The sequence below is a fragment of the Choloepus didactylus genome, chromosome 3, assembly GCF_015220235.1.
Source record: "Choloepus didactylus isolate mChoDid1 chromosome 3, mChoDid1.pri, whole genome shotgun sequence".
Lineage (NCBI taxonomy): Eukaryota > Metazoa > Chordata > Mammalia > Pilosa > Megalonychidae > Choloepus > Choloepus didactylus.
Genome location: NC_051309.1, coordinates 192880019 through 192896345, shown reverse-complemented (window position 1 = coordinate 192896345; position 16327 = coordinate 192880019). Strand labels below are relative to the sequence as shown.

At 36.6% G+C, this 16327-nt stretch overlaps 1 pseudogene; it reads left to right on the top strand.

Moving 5' to 3' along the window:
* Positions 1-9116: 9116 nt before the first annotated feature.
* On the top strand, positions 9117-10536 carry LOC119528922 (annotated as a pseudogene).
* The last annotated feature ends 5791 nt before the right edge of the window (positions 10537-16327 follow it).

Here is a 16327-nt window from a genome sequence, read left to right as displayed (position 1 = left end):
CAACAGATGAATGGATAAACAAAATGTGGCATATATATCACAGTGGAAGAGTAGTCAGCCATAAAATGGAACAAAGTTCTGATAAATGCCACAACAGGGATGAACCTCGAAGACATTAGGCTGAGTGAAATAAGCCAGGTATGAAAGGACAAATATTTAAATATTGTACAATTTCACTTACCTTAAATACTTCGAATAAGCAAATTCATGGAGACAAAAAATTGATTACAGATTACCAGGGGCAAGCAGGTGGTGAGAGTGGAATGGGAGTTATTGCTTAATGGGTGAGAGTTTCTGTTTGGGGTGATGAAACATGTTTGGTAATGGATGGTGGTGATGATAGCACAACCTTGCAAATGTAATTATTACCACCAAATTGTACACTTGACAGTGGATAAAAATGGAAACCTGCAGTTGTAAATATATCACAATAAAAAGTTTAAAAATAACAGTTATGATTTAAACAGAAGTTTAAATATGAATTAAAAAAATCTTACCATTGGGAAAAAATAATGATATAAATATTATTGATTACTGAATTACTATTGCAATGAATACATCTGTAAAATCTGAGGGAAAGAAAACACTTTGAAGCAGGTTAACTTTTAGTGTCCATGTATCTGCAAAATGTGGTTCTCTGTTCCTTTCCTCCTAAGCTAATTGAGTTAAGTTACTTCTGTTTAACAGCAGACCTCTAGACTTTGGTACAAGTCAGTCTTCTGTAAACATGGGACAAGTAGAAAGATGAATAAAATTTCTTGGGATAAATGACTGAGTTGAAAGACTAAGATGCTGCTCTGTAAATGCAGCCACCATCCACCCTGCACCCACCCAGTATATGGGGAGATAAAATTGGTGGCAGGGGTCTCAGATATTTTGGTAATACTGTGTGTATGAAATCATTGCGACACCTGCTATCAGGGATTGAGCTTCAGCTGGATCATTGCTTGTCTCCCAAGGAGCAAGTAATACCATGTTGAAAACCAAACCTGCTAAGGCTCAGCAAGCCAAAACAAAAGTATGTTTTGTTTTGTTCTGTGTTTTAAATTCAGAGGGACCCATGGCCATAAGGTGAGGACGGGTCCTGGAAGATTTGTAGGTCCCATTGAGAAATGCAGGCTGTTTGGAAAGCTAGGGTGAAAATTACAACCACCTTGGGAGAGGGAAGCTTTAAAACCTACTCAGGCTCAGGCCAAGCCCCAAATGGATTAAATCAGTCTCTGGTGATAGGAAACTGGTGTCAATAGGTGTGAAAGATTCTCAGGCAATTTCTGTCAACCTGCAGCTAGGGTGAGAAACTGTCCAAGATGGAGATGCTGAGTCAGTATTTACAAGCCTTGGGGTTTCCCACTGAAAAAGAAAATACAACTTTCAATTTGATTTTACTCTCTTTTACAAAATATTGATTCTTTATAGCCTCATATTGCCATTTAACACCACTGAATCGTCTTCAGGAGAAAATTATCAAGTCCAGAATGCTTGAAACGAGTACTTTCAAGAATTGCCATCTATGTTCCTCTGGACATTGGAAAACAAAGGAATGTTTAAAATAAATATTTCTTTTATCCTTCCTCATACTTAAATTTATAAAAATTTCAAAATAGCATTTTCAAAAATAGCTTTTTTCTCTGTAAACTATTCCTTTGTAATTATAGCCATTACAAAAGTTTTTTTATTTTAATTGCATGTTTCATTTTCACAAAAGTGATTCAACCTGCAGTCCTCTCTTTCTTGAAATTATTATCTGAACAACACAATCAGTTTTTTCTTTCAAATAACTTGCAAGGCAGCAAAAACTATATACTGCCATCCATTTACCAGTTCTTCCTAACAGGTAGTTACTCCAAACAACTTTTGCTTCCCAAGAGTGATTTGGAATGTGTTAATTTTAAATTTCACTTTTCTAAACATAAACCATCCCACACTTTCCTTAAGTCCAAAGTGGCCTATATGTATAAATGTGCTTATGATTTCACATTTCTGCATCAGCTACTGCTAGCTGTGAGCTCCTTCTGTCTGAGCTTATATAAGGCTCTAGTAAACTAATCAAAGCCCATGCTGAATGGGTGTGGCCATACCTCTATGGAAATCCTGAATCAATAGGTTCCAACCTAATCCACACTAATACGTCTGCCCCCACAAAATTGCATTAAAGAATATGGCTTTTTCTCTGGGACATAATATATACAAACAAACACAGTAACATATTCACAGATTCCAGGGTTTCAAATCTTTGTGGGCTACATGTTCAGCCTACCACAATTTTCATCCTCAAATGACACTTCATCTTGTCATTTTTTCCTGCCTTGTTTTGTGAGCCATTCCTGCAGGTAGAATTCTGTAAACATAAATATGATGGGCTTGTATGCACACTCTTGATCCTATCAGCTATGGCATTGCAACCATTGTACATAAAATGAACATGTGAGCACATGAGAATGACTAACATTTATATCACAGTGATAGAGTATAAAAAACACTGGAAAGCCAAGAGCAGCAACATAATTTGAGCATCCATTATATGCTTGGTACTGTAGAAGATACTTCATTTACTTATTTCATTTTATTCTCATTACAGTCCTATCAAGTAGTTATTGTTATCCCCCATTTCACTAATAAGGAAACTAAAGTTAAGAAATGTTAAGCAGCTTTTCCATGTCCATATGGTTATAATTAATGGTAGAAATGGAATTCAAATAGCAGTTTATCTGACATTGAAGGCTATGTTTCATCTACTTCACCTCATGGTTCCAAGGCCATCACCAATTATTTCAGTCACTTTAGAGAAATCTTTAATTTCTTTGTGGATAGCACTCAGCTACAAAATCAATATATTTTGAATATCTGATTTCTAAGTGTCCTTTTAGCTTTAGCTTTTTGTAATGTAGTTTATGCTCAGTGGGTTGCAGTTTTCCAGTGTAAAGGTTATTAGTTAGTTCCATTCAGAAATTAATTTAAAACTATGGTCTAATTAACTACTGTATCAAATGAACAAATTTAACAAAATGAACATCTTTAGATACTTTAATTTAGCTAAATTAACTTATATGCCTGAATTTAAACAATCAATTTAGGGATCATACAAGAAAGAGGTGACACAAAGTCTTTGCCTGTAGCTCATAATATGAGGCAAGATGAGGGAAGTAGTAGAGCCTGTCTTATTTGTAAGTTCTTTTTATTTGTAAATTTTCTCACAAAGCACAAGTGATATCAGAAAACATTAATTAAGTAGAATACAACTGTGAAATATTTCTATTACCACAGTTCAACAATGTCCACTATTTATTTAATGTTTCCTATGTGCCAGCCACTGCATTAGGTACTTGATATATGCTGCCTCATTTAATATTCACAAGGCTATTCCTCATTTGCCAAAGCATAAACTAAACCAAAGACAATTTAAGTAATGTTACCAAAGTCACAAAGCTAGTATATGACAAGGCTAGGATCCTCATACACTTGCCTTCTGTGGTGCTTTGAAGCTGTATGCACCATGGAGAAACATCTTCTTAAATCTAATCCATTCCTGTGGGTGTGACACAATGTAAGTGGGGCCTTCTGATGAGGTTACTTAGTTAAGGTGTGGCCCAGCCCAATCAGGATAGGTCTTAATTCTATTACTGGAATCCTTTAAAGCAGAGTGAAACTCAAGACAGAGAGAGAAAGCCACAGGAAGTAAGAAGGTGAAATCAATGAAACCAAGAAGAGAAAGGAGAGGCCACCATATGCCTTGCTATGTTACAAGCTAAGGACCAAGGATCGCCAGCAGCCAGCTACAGAAAGTGACAGTCTTCTGGAAGAAAGCATCGCCTTGATGACGCCTTGATCTGGACTTTCTTTTAACCACAAAACTGTAAGCAAATAAATCCCCATTTTCTAACCCTACCTATTTCATGGTATTTGTCTCAGAGGCCTAGGAAACTAAACCACCTATCACTGGCAGCTTTGAACTTTTAGTTATCTACAAGTCTTATTCCCTGTGAAACTGATTTTTGTTTCCTTATGTCAATCTGACTTCTTTTTGTTGTTTGTTTTTGTTTTAATCTAACTCACTGAAGTATAATTTACCTAAATAAAATGTACATATAAGCATCTTAATATTAATATATTTAAATTAATATTTAATTTAAATTAATATTAATATTAACATTTAATATTAAGAAATTTCAGTAAGTATTAATAAATTTATACACCCATATAACCATCACCAAAATCAAGTTATAGAACATTGTCATCACCCCAAAATCCCCTTCATGTACCTTCCTCCTCAATCCCCTGTCTAACCTCTAGTCCTATGTAAACACTGATCTCTTTTCTACCACAGTAGATTAAAGTAGTCTTTTCTTGAGTTTCAAATGGGTAGGAACATAAGGTGTATTTTCTTTTGTGCCTAACTTCTTTCATTCAGCATAATCTTTTCTAAGATCCATGTTGTTGCGTGCATCAGTAGTTAATTTCTGTTTCTTGCTGAATAGTATTCCCATTCATAAGTATATTTTGCAAAACTTAGAGCACAATTATGTGAAGTATATTTTGGACTTCAGAACACTGACTCAGAGAAAAAACACTTGCTATAAAATTACAATATTTTACCTACAGAATCCTTAGCAAGTAATTGCTATGTCTAAATAAAGCTTTTTACAATCTACTTCATTATTTTTCTAGAAAAAAACATAGGTTCCCACATTTAATAAGTTAGAGAATTCTGTATATTTGTATGGCTCTTTTCAAACAAAGACTAATTTTAATAATTCCTTAGCATAAGTTTCCTTTAGAGATTTCATTTTGTACTTCAAAAATAAAATCAGAATTATTTTCTTGTGATATTTGCAGTACCATTACAGCACATTCTAAACATAATTTAAGGATCATAAATCATGGAACATTTACTTGAAAGATCAGTTACTTAAATACATATTCAGAGATTTAATCATTTGCCAAAACTGGAAAGTACAATGTAATGGGTAAATTTGCATTCAGAAGTTGAGATATGCCTGATATTTGTTGATCCTCAGAATGGTTCACACCATTCTAAACTCTCTGCTGTATGAAGGGATATAAATCCTGAAAACAGTCTTTCTTGCCAACAAGGTTATGGTCAGATTCTGCCAAGAAATTTCTCATGTGAGTTTGGGAAGTTGGAAAACATTATTCTTAAGTAGAAACTACAGGTTGGAATATGGGAGTCAGCAATGGGTTGACTTGGGATTCTGCCTGTGGCTTATAGATACCCTACAGAGATTCAGGTACTTCACTATGATCACAGATGAAACTTTCAGGGGAGTCTTCTTGATAATACCTAAGCTTCCATATTTTTTCACTCTTCAAACTTTTCAATGGTTTTGTTAGCTTCTAACTGCCTACATTAAAAGTCTTAATAGTAGTAGAAAGAAACAAAGATGTAACTATACCAACACCAAGAAAAAGTCAGATAATCTAAAAAATCTTAACTTTAACTCATCAAAGAGCATAAGGCCACCGTGATAACTGAATGCCAAAGAGTGACAAGTCCCTACAAGGAGAAGCAGAAAGCCCTGGGGACTACCAATTTAGAAAGCCAAGCCCTCTATCTTGGGGCTTGCCCTCGTGAAGCTTGTTACAGCAAAGGAGATGATAAGCCTACTTGTAATTGTGCCTAAGAGTCACCCCCAGAGAACTTCGTTTGTTCTTGGCTTACAGAGAGATGTGGCCTCTCTCTAAGCCAAGTTAGCAGGTGGATGTGCTGCCCTCCCCCCTAAGTGGGACATGATTCCCAGGGGTGTAAATCTCCCTGGTAACTGTGGGACATGACTCCTGGAGATGAGCCTGGACCCAGCATCATGGGATTGAGAAAGCCTTCTTGACCAAAAAGGGGAAGAGAAATGAAACAAAATAAAGCTTCAGTGGCTGAGACATTTCCAATGGAGTCAAGAGGTCATTCTGGAGGTTATTCTTATGAATTATATAGATATCCATTTTTAATTTTTAGTGTATTAGAATAGCTAGATGGAAATATCTGAAACTACTGAACTGCAATGCAGCCTTGATTCTTTAAGACAACTGTATAACTATATAGCTTATATGGTGTGACCTCATTATTGTGAAAACCTTGTGGCTCACATTCCCTTTATCCAGTGTACAGACAGATAAGTAGAAAAATGGGAACAAAAAGTAAATGAGTAATGGGGGGTGGAAGGATGGGATGTTTTGGGTGTTCTTTTTTACTTTTATTTTTATTTTAATTCTTATTTTTATTTTTATTTTTTTGGAATAATGAAAATGTTCAAAAATTGTGGTGATGAATGAACAACTATATGATGATACTGTGTTTTCTAGTTTGCTAGTGCTGCCAGGATGCAAAACACCAGAGATGGATTGGCTTTTATAAAAGGGGGTTTATTTGGTTACACAGTTGCAGTCTTAAGGCCATAAAGTGTCCAAGGTAATGCATCAGCAATTGGGTACCTTCACTGGAGGATGGCCAAGGGTGTCTGGAAAACCTCTGTTAGCTGGGAAGGCACATGGCTGGCATCTGCTCCAAGTTCTGGTTTCAAAATGGTTTTCTCCCAGGACATTCCTCCCTAGGCTGCAGTTCCTTTTCAAAATGTCACTCTCAGTTGCTCTTGAGGTGTTTGTCCTCTCTTATCTTCTCCAGAGCAAGAGTCTGCTTTCAACAGCCATCTTCAAACTGTCTCTCATCTGCAGCTCCTCTCTCAGCTCCTGTGCATTCTTCAAATTGTCCCTCTTGGCTGTAGCAAGCTTGATCCTTCTGTCTGAGACCATATAGTGCTCCACTAAACTAATCAAGGCCCATGCTGAATGGGCGGGGCCACACCTCCATGGAAATTAACCAATGAGAGATATAGCCCATAGCTGAGTGATCACATCTCCATGGAAACATCCAATCAAAAGTCTCCAACCCAATCAACACCAATATGTTTCCTGCCCACACAAGACTGCATTGAAGATAATGGTGTTTTGGGAGACATAATACATTCAAACCAGCACACTGAGAACAACTGATTGTACACTGCGGATGATTGTAGGGTGAGTAAATGTATCTCAATAAAATTGCATTAAAAAGATGAGAAGCAGAAATGCTAACCATTTCACCTTTGGCAGTGCACAAGAGGAAGAGGTGGCTGCTACACAGATTAAGAGCTGAACAATAGAGTGTGGTCCAAGGACCCACAATGAATAACAAAGACATTCCTATAACTCCTGGAAATCCCTAGGCTTTAGAGATTGCACCTCCAGGAGCTAGGGCAAAGGCCAGATCGCTCTTTAGGTTTGACCAAATTCCTTAGTACATGGAAAGACAAAATAACAAAAACACAGAAAAGAATTAAGAGACACAAAGGATAGACTTAGAAAATTTAATATATGTTTACCTTGAGATGAAAAATAATACAAATGTGAAACATATTGGGAAGTAAAAATTAACATTGACAGAATAAAACAAAAGTTACATATTGCGGTGTTTGAAAATATCTGTAGAATTAAATGAGTCATGGGGGCATAAAATTTCTAGGGAAACATAAGAGAAGGGTGAAAAACCGAATAACTAGCATACTAACTGGAAATAATGGAATAATACAAATTTCTTAATCAAGCAAATAGAAGGAAATGAGAAATAAAAATTTGGTGGCAAATAGGATTGGCATAGTAATATCATAGAATTAAAACCCAGACAGAGAAAGGGAAAGTCACAGGAAGCAAGAAGCTAAATCTGGAAGTGAAGGGAGAGACCAGAAGACACTGCCATGGCCCTTGCCATGTGACAAGCTAAGAACCCAAAGATTGCCAGCAGCCAGCCCCAGAACACCGCAGTCTTCTGGGAGAAAGTATTGCCTTCACAATGACTCAAATTGGACTTACTTTTAGCCTCCAACCATAAACTAATAAATTCCCATTTTTAAGCCAACCCATTTCATAATATTTGCTTGAGCAGCCTAGGTAACTAAAACCATAAGCACACAGAAAATTTAAAATATAAGGACAGAAAAAGATATACCATATAATCACCAACCAAAAAGCACTGCTGTGGCTATGTGACTAGACGACAAAGTACACTGTAAAGCCAAATGCAGTACCAGAATTAGAGTAGATCAGCTCATAATGATAAAAGGTTTAGTTCATCAGGAATATATATTCTAAAATTTTGTGCCTCTATTAATAGGCTTCAAAACATGTTAAACAAAATTTTGCATAGTGGAAAATTTTAACACACTTTTGCTACTGATAATATAATCAATATATAATCAACATAATATAATCAAGCAAAAAATTAAGCATTTTAAAAAGTAGAACATCATGATTAAAAACTTCACCCAACAGGCATCTATAGAATACTGCATGGAACAACTGCAAATGCACATTCTTTCCAAGCAAATAAGAAAGATTTATAATAATTGAGGATATAATATGCTGTAAAGCAAATCTCAACAAGTTTCAAGGAATCACATAATACTGATGATGTGCTGTGATCATATTGCAATTAAGCACGAAATAAAAAGGAATAATATAATAAAAAGTATATCTTTATTTGGAAATTTAAATGTAAGCTTATGTATATAACAGGGGTCAAAAAGGAAATATATTTTTAAATAAATGAAAACACAGTAGTAAAAATTCGTGGCATGCTGTTAAACCATACTTAGACAAATTAAAAAGTGAAATGAATATCTGTGAACTAAACTATCCACTTCATTCATCAGAAAAATAATTTAAAAGAAAGCAGACAAAAAGAGATAAAAGCAAAAACCAATAATTATTTTAAACCCTACAATGCAAACGATCAGCGAAGCTCAAAGTTGCTTTCTTTAAAATAATATAGAAAAAAAATCCTCATATTACTATCTTGATCTAAAATGCATTATAATAAAAGTATACAAGGAATAATTTTATGCCAATAAATTTAAACAACAAAATAAATTTTATAAATTTTACAAACTCACTTAAAAGTGAAATCTATCGGGGGAACTGCACCAGCTGTAAAGGAGCGAGGAGGTGGAGAAGAGGCTCAGAGCCAGGGCGGCTGTGGCGGCTGTGGAGGCTGTGGCGGCAATGCGAAACTCTTTATTGATGGGAAATTTGTTGAATCCAGAAGTGACAAATGGATTGACATCCAAAACCCAGCCACCAATGAGGTAATTGGTCTGGTCCCTCAGGCCACTAGGGCTGAAATGGATGCAGCTGTTGCTTCCTGCAAACGTGCTTTTCCCACATGAGCAGACTCTTCAGTTTTAAGCCGTCAGCATCTCCTGCTCCGCTATCAACAACTTATTAAAGAAAACTTGAAAGAAATCGCCAGGTTAATCACATTGGAACAAGGAAAGACCCTAGCTGATGCCGAAGGAGATGTATTTCGAGGCCTTCAGGTGGTTGAGCATGCCTGTAGTGTGACAGCCCTCATGATGGGAGAGACCATGCCATCCATCACCAAAGACATGGACCTTTACTCCTACCGTCTGCCCCTGTGTGTGTGTGCAGGCATTGCACCATCCAATTTTCCTGCCATGATCCCCCTTTGGATGTTTCCCATGGCCATGGTGTGTGGAAATACCTTCCTAATGAAACCATCAGAGTGAGTCCCTGGAGCAACTATGCTTCTAGCTAAGTTGCTCCAAGACTCTGGTGTTCCAGATGGAACACTGAACATCATCCATGGACAACATGAAGCTGTAAATTTTATTTGTGATCATCCGGCCATCAAAGCAATCAGCTTTGTGGGATCCAACTAGGCAGGAGAGTACATCTTCGAGAAAGGGTCAAGACATGGCAAGAGAGTTCAAGCCAATATGGGAGCCAAGAACCATGGAGTGGTCATGCCAGATGCCAATAAGGAAAATATCCTGAACCAGCTAGTTGGGGCAGCATTTGGAGCAGCTGGTCAGTGCTGCATGGCTCTTTCAACAGCAATTCTTGTGGGAGATGCCAAGAAATGGCTGCCAGAGCTGGTGGAGCGCACCAAAAACCTGAGAGTCAATGCAGGAGACCAGCTGGGAGCCAATCTTGGCCCTCTGATATCTCCCCAGGCTAAAGAGTGAGTCTGTAATCTGACTGATAGTGGAACAAAGGAGGGAGCGTCCATCCTCTTTGATGGACAAAAAAATTAATGTCAAAGGTTATGAAAATGGCAACTTTTTTGGACCAACCATCATCTCAAATGTCAAGCCAAATATGTCCTGTTACAAAGAAGAGATTTTTGGTCCAGTTCTTGTGGTTCTGGAGACAGAGACATTGGATGAAGCCATCAAGATTGTAAATGACAACCCATACGGAAATGGAACTGCCATCTTCACCACCAATGGAGCCACAGCTCGAAAATATTCACACCTAGTGGATGTCGGACAGGTGGGTGTCAATGTACCCATTCCAGTGCCTTTGCCAATGTTCTCATTCACTGGCTTACGATCTTCCTTCAGGGGAGACACCAATTTCTATGGCAAACAGGGCTTCCAATTCTACACTCAGTTAAAGACCATCACTTCTCAGTGGAAAGAAGATGCTACTCTTTCTTCACCTGTTGTAGTCATGCCTACAATGGGCCGTTAGAAACAAGTTTATTCCAGACTCAGTCCATCATAAGTAATCTCCTTTTATTGCTGACCAACTTCACTTGCCAACTTTGCTGAGAGTTCCCTGGGACTGGAATACCTTTGTTAACTAAGGTCTTTTTCAGGACTATTCACCCCTGCAAAGTTGCTGTAGGGAGACTCCTAGTATAACTTTGAAACCAGATTTTCACTCATTCTTCATACTTCCATTTTTGAGGTAATTGTTGTAACTGTGAAATGCTTATCTGGAATGAGAGCTTAGATCTTTTTTTTAAGAATTCTCCCCTTTTATGAAGACTGGAAAGAGGGGAAGGTTAGTGTATATAAAGAAGATCTTCCAATAATTGAAAGAATTCTTGGATGGGGAAATAGGATAGAAATAATTCACCCTTTGGTTGGTCCTCAAACACAGCTCTACATAAATGCCAATGAGGGAGAGCCTCTGCCAAGTTTTCCTGAGCCTCTAATTTATCCCACACTACACAAAAAACTAATCCATTTCTCCTAATTCCAACATTGTAACCACTATGTCTTTCTATTCTGAGTGCCACTTTGTTGTCTTAAAGATTCATGACTATTATTTAACTTTAATATTGTCAGTGTTCCAGCTTCTTAAAATCTCCACTACTCAAGGATTCTTTAGTGTACGTTGGGTAAATCAACTTTTTTATAATGTGTGCCAAGTGTTAGTTTCAGGGTTTGCTTCAGCAATCATTAATTAATGCTTCAAACATTAATTAAGACCTTCAAGATGCAAAATTTAACTCAGAAATTAAGGGGTGTCCCAATCATGTAAGAGGGCAAGACTTGCCTTAAGCAAGTCTAACCTGATATTACTTGTGTCACTAGAATTTTATATATTTCTTCCTCTTGCTTGCATTTTTTATTAGTGATACTTTTTAATGAAAAAAAAAATCTTTAATTTGGAGTAATTGGTAGGGCGCTAAGAAATTTCAAAGCTTTTTGTGACACAAAGTAAAAAAAAAAAAAAATGCCTTGACAGAATTCTACTGCTACCATTAATTGAAGTGTCTTTATGCTTTTTGTTTCTTTGATATATCCAAACTCTAGGTCAGAAAAGGAATTGAATTGCTAGACAGAATAGGTTGTCTTTCTGACTTGGTTTATACCCAGTGAGCTAGGAGAAGGCTGATGGCTCTGATAAAGTAATCTCTGTTCCTCGGCCAGATGGCATGGGTCATTTATATTTCTGCTTTCTGATTAGTTACTTAGATAGTGCTAATGTACTACATAGGGATTATTCCATGAATTAAAATGTTAAAAAACTTGGAAAATATTTGTACATACTCCGTACTTCAGGCTTAATACTACCAGCTGCTGAACAGACTCTCAGAATCTCCAATCACTTAAAGTGACTGGAACTTTAATGAAGAACCTAAGACCCTAATGGGACTCCTCGTGTTTGGATTTGCCTTCCTTTCAGTGAGGTAGTAGAGATTTATATTTTGAGAATAGAATGTCCCTTGTTTTATCTCTATCACAGTTGGCAACTGGTAGTTAATCCAATCCAATGGGTTATAGGTTGGGTTGAATAAAAGATCATATTGCCTAAATTCCAAATGGAATTAAATATAATCACAGAGACTCCTAAGTTTTCCTTACATCTAAGGGAAATCACTTTTTTAAAAATATGGACTAATCAGAATAGTGTTGCTCTAATTGGAATCAACTCACTCATTTGGCCACTACTTGCTGCTCTGAAGAGTTTCTTGTTTCTTAGAAGGAAAAAAATTGTACAGTTATGGTCATGCTAATAGCAGTTAAAACATTCACTATTTTATTTTCTTTTTGCTCTAATGTGGCCTCATATGAAACTTCTCAGATTCTACACTGTGCTACTTGATTATGAATAACAAATTATGAATAAAAAACTCCTGAAGAGAAAAAAAAAAGTGAAATCTATCAAACATGAAAAGGAAACAGAAAACATGAGTAATTTTGCAATTATTAAAGAGTAAATCTATAATCAATCTTTTCCAGAAAGAAGGCTTTCCCAGTGAATTTTAACATGCACTTAAGGCATAAATAATACAATACATACAAAATCATCCAGAGATTTGAAAAAAGGGAGAATACAGCACCAACACTTTTTATGAGGCTAGAGTAGGCTTGCTATTAAATTCCACAAGACAACATGACAAAGAAAAATTAAGAAAATCTTCCTCATGAAACTAGGTGTAAAAATTATAAATAAAAAAGCAAATGAAATCCAACAAATTACCAAATGTGGTTATTCCAGGATTCAAAGTTTGTATAATATTTTTAAATCAATCTGTTTCATAACATCATCAGTTTAAAGGGGAAAAAACATTATTATTTCAAGAGATGTAGAAAAAACAGCTTATAAGTTTCAACACCCATTCATGAGAAAGACTCTTATAAAATAAGAAATCTAATAAAATGTCCTTAAACTTTGAGGTAGATCGCAAACTTATTTTTTTATTACAAAAAAAAGAATTCTATTTACCATATAAATGTGAACATCCTCTGACTCTGACTCTAGGTTTTGCGATGTGACTTGTTTGGTCAAGGTTAATAAATGTGATACCAGTAGAAGCTTGAAAAGTGCTTGCACAGTAGGACTTGAATGTTCTGCTCTTGCTGCACTTGGAAATCCCACTCCCACCCCACTTCTACTACTGCCTTGTGACCAAGCCCAGATTAGCCTGCTTGAGGATGAGACTCTGTGGAGAAAGTCTCCAGTCACCCCAGGTTCTGAAGCAATGCCCCCAAAATCAACCAAACAGGTGACTCAAAGTGATGAGTGAGTCCACTTGAGAAAAGAAAGAACTGCCCAGTTAGTCCAGCCCAAATTGATGATCCACAGAATCGTGGCCTAAATGTCATTGTTTAAACTGATAACTTGTAAGGTGGCTTGATTCACAGACAAATATGACACATCTGCGGAAAAAACAAGCATCTTAATAATGACCATTGCTTTGTTTTTCTCTCTTGAGTTCAGGAACAAAACTATGATGCCTACCATCATTCTATCTATTTCTCATTGTACTAGGAACTTTAGCCAATTCATGAAAAATAATAATAATAATAAGTTTTGAAAAGAAGACACAGAACTGTTATTATTATAAGAGTAAGCAAAAATAGTAAAATGGCCTATTAAAAATAAATTAAGTAGCTGGATGGGTAGCAACAACTTTTATGACTGGGAAGCAATACTTCAACATGTATCTTGAAGGATAGCAAGCAAGCAGCTTAAGGAGTAGTTTCTCTCATTGCCAAAATATGTGCATTTGGCAACCAAAGGAAGGAGAGACAGTGGCTCGTGCTGCTACTAACCCAAATGAGCAAATCAACAGCTTTGCTTCCTATTGTAGCCATTCATCAGAAACAGGATGGACCTCACCCAAAATTTGATTTGGATGTCAATACCAAAACAGTGTGAAAAGGTTTATTACTTACATAATGAGGTTTTCTGGGGAGACCAAGGAAGCCTCACAAACAGGTCCAAAAATGGCTTGAGAAAATGAGACTGACTAGGGATTTTTATTGTGGTTTGTGGTAGGATAAAAATTCCTGCAATGGGAAGGGGCTAGTATGGTTTGCAGTTCCCACCAGAGCAAGAGGAGAGAGCACTGAAGCTTTCTTATCAGCTTTTCTAGAAGTGCAGCAGAAGAGAGAAGGTGAAGAGGGAGGAAGTAGTCTTACAAGATGTCAGCAATCAAGCTTCAAAATATGGTGTCAGACTATATTATACTTTCCCAAAAACTTTGCACTCCATGAATTTATAGGTCCTAGATCTCAAAGAAGATATGTTTCTACCAGGGAACACAATTTTTCTGAACTGCAAGTTAAGGCTGCCACATGATCTCTTAAGCTCTTTAATTAGCAACAGAAGAAGGATAGCAGTTGATTGATATTGTTTATCAGGAGAAAATGGAGTTGGTACTACAAAATGGGACAACAAGAAGAGTTTCTAGAATGTGGGTGAGTCTCTGGTAGTACCTCTTAGTAATGTCCATGTCCAATGCTATGTCACCTCCAAATAAGATAACAAATAATAACGGTGATTGGGTTCAATTCACCAAATTGAGAACCATGACCAGGTGAGGTTGTAGCCAAGGGCCAAAGGAACAAGGAATTAGTACTGGAAGAAAGAACTTATAAATAGCAAGTACAACCTTGTGAGAAGTTGTAGAGACTTTTGCAGAATCTCATGCTTCTACTAATATTGAGATGGAGGTCTTTAAATTATGTGATGATGGTGATTGAGTTAGTAAATGAGCATACATCAGAGAAAACTACAGAGAATTATAGGAATTTTTGGCATCCCATTATTGGGTTCAGAGTGAGCACATCTTTTGGTACCATGTTAGATAAAACATAATGTTGTCAATGTTTGAGTTTGGAAGTTAAAAACTGTGTATTCAAGAAGGTGGACTAGGAGATAACTAGTTTGTTGCTCTTCAGTACTATTCACTTTACTCAGCTCTCCCTGCATTTCTTAGATTCTCTTCACAGCAAAGTTCCAGTTATGTTCTGCCATTGAGAGGTACTGTGCAAGATTTGGAAGGTAGAGTGAAGGAGAAGCCACTTTTAGGTGGTGGCAGCTGGAGCCAGGCATATGGGCACTGGCAGATAGCAGATGTGTGGTTTTGGTCATGGTTTTGCATCTTTGGAAACTATTAATCACAGTGTTTCAGGCTACTAAGATCAGCAAGGTAGAGCTCAGCAGCACCAAAACGCAGGGACACATTCTTGAACTCATGTTAGAAAGTGAGTACACTTGTAATCAAATTTAGTTATTTGCTAGCATGAGACTAAAATTTTCATAAATGCATCAAATGCTGCTAGCACTGGGATTGAGAAATGACATTCTAATGTAAAAGCAATAACAAAAACTACAAAAGATTTCTTAAAAATAATTCTAAGCAAAATAAAAAATCAAATATGATATTTGATATTCCTTTTATATAAGAATGATTTTCAAAGCTATAAGCAAAAGACTAGCCCCTCTGTGGAAAAAGACAAGCAGTAATTAGGAAGTTCTCCAAAAAAGAAATGGAAAATATATGTTAAAATAATCATTGTTTATATTAAATACTTATTAAATATTCACCCTAATAATCAAATAAACTGAATTCAAATAATGAGATATTCTTTTTTCCTAATTTTTTTCAAATTTTTCAAATATTCAAATATTCTTTTAAACCATCCCTTGGGTTATCAAGGATATTTTGGAGCAGGCATACTCAGACAGGGCTAGCAAGATCCTAGTAGGAAACAGATGGCAGGTTGAAAGTCTTTAACTGAGAAGAGTTAATTTATTTAAGTCTGGACATGGTTAAGGGAATCCTAAGGAATGGTGAAGCACCCAAAGACTAGCAGCAGCAGAAAGCCATTATAAACCAAACTTAGTCCTGAAAGGGTAAGGGAGCAAATAGGATGAGAGGAGCCTAGAAAAGTTTATGCTGTACGACTGGGGATTCTCTACAGAGAAAAAATTTGCACGACAACCATTACCAGGAAGAGAGATACTGAGGTTGGGGTGGGTAAGGATAAATTCCCACTTCCTATCTCCTGTTGATTCCTCCCTCTAAACCCAGCTGGAAACCAAAGGTTAAGGGAGCCCAAGTGATATAATCAAGTTAATACAAAGCAGTCTCCCAGGACATAAAACACAATCAAAGAATGGAGCATAGGGTGGGACAAGGGGAGGGGGAGGCCAACAGAAAAAAAAAATCCAACTCCTATAGAATATGAATTTTATTTCTCTATTAGACATAACACTTTTCAAATTAAGATTCATG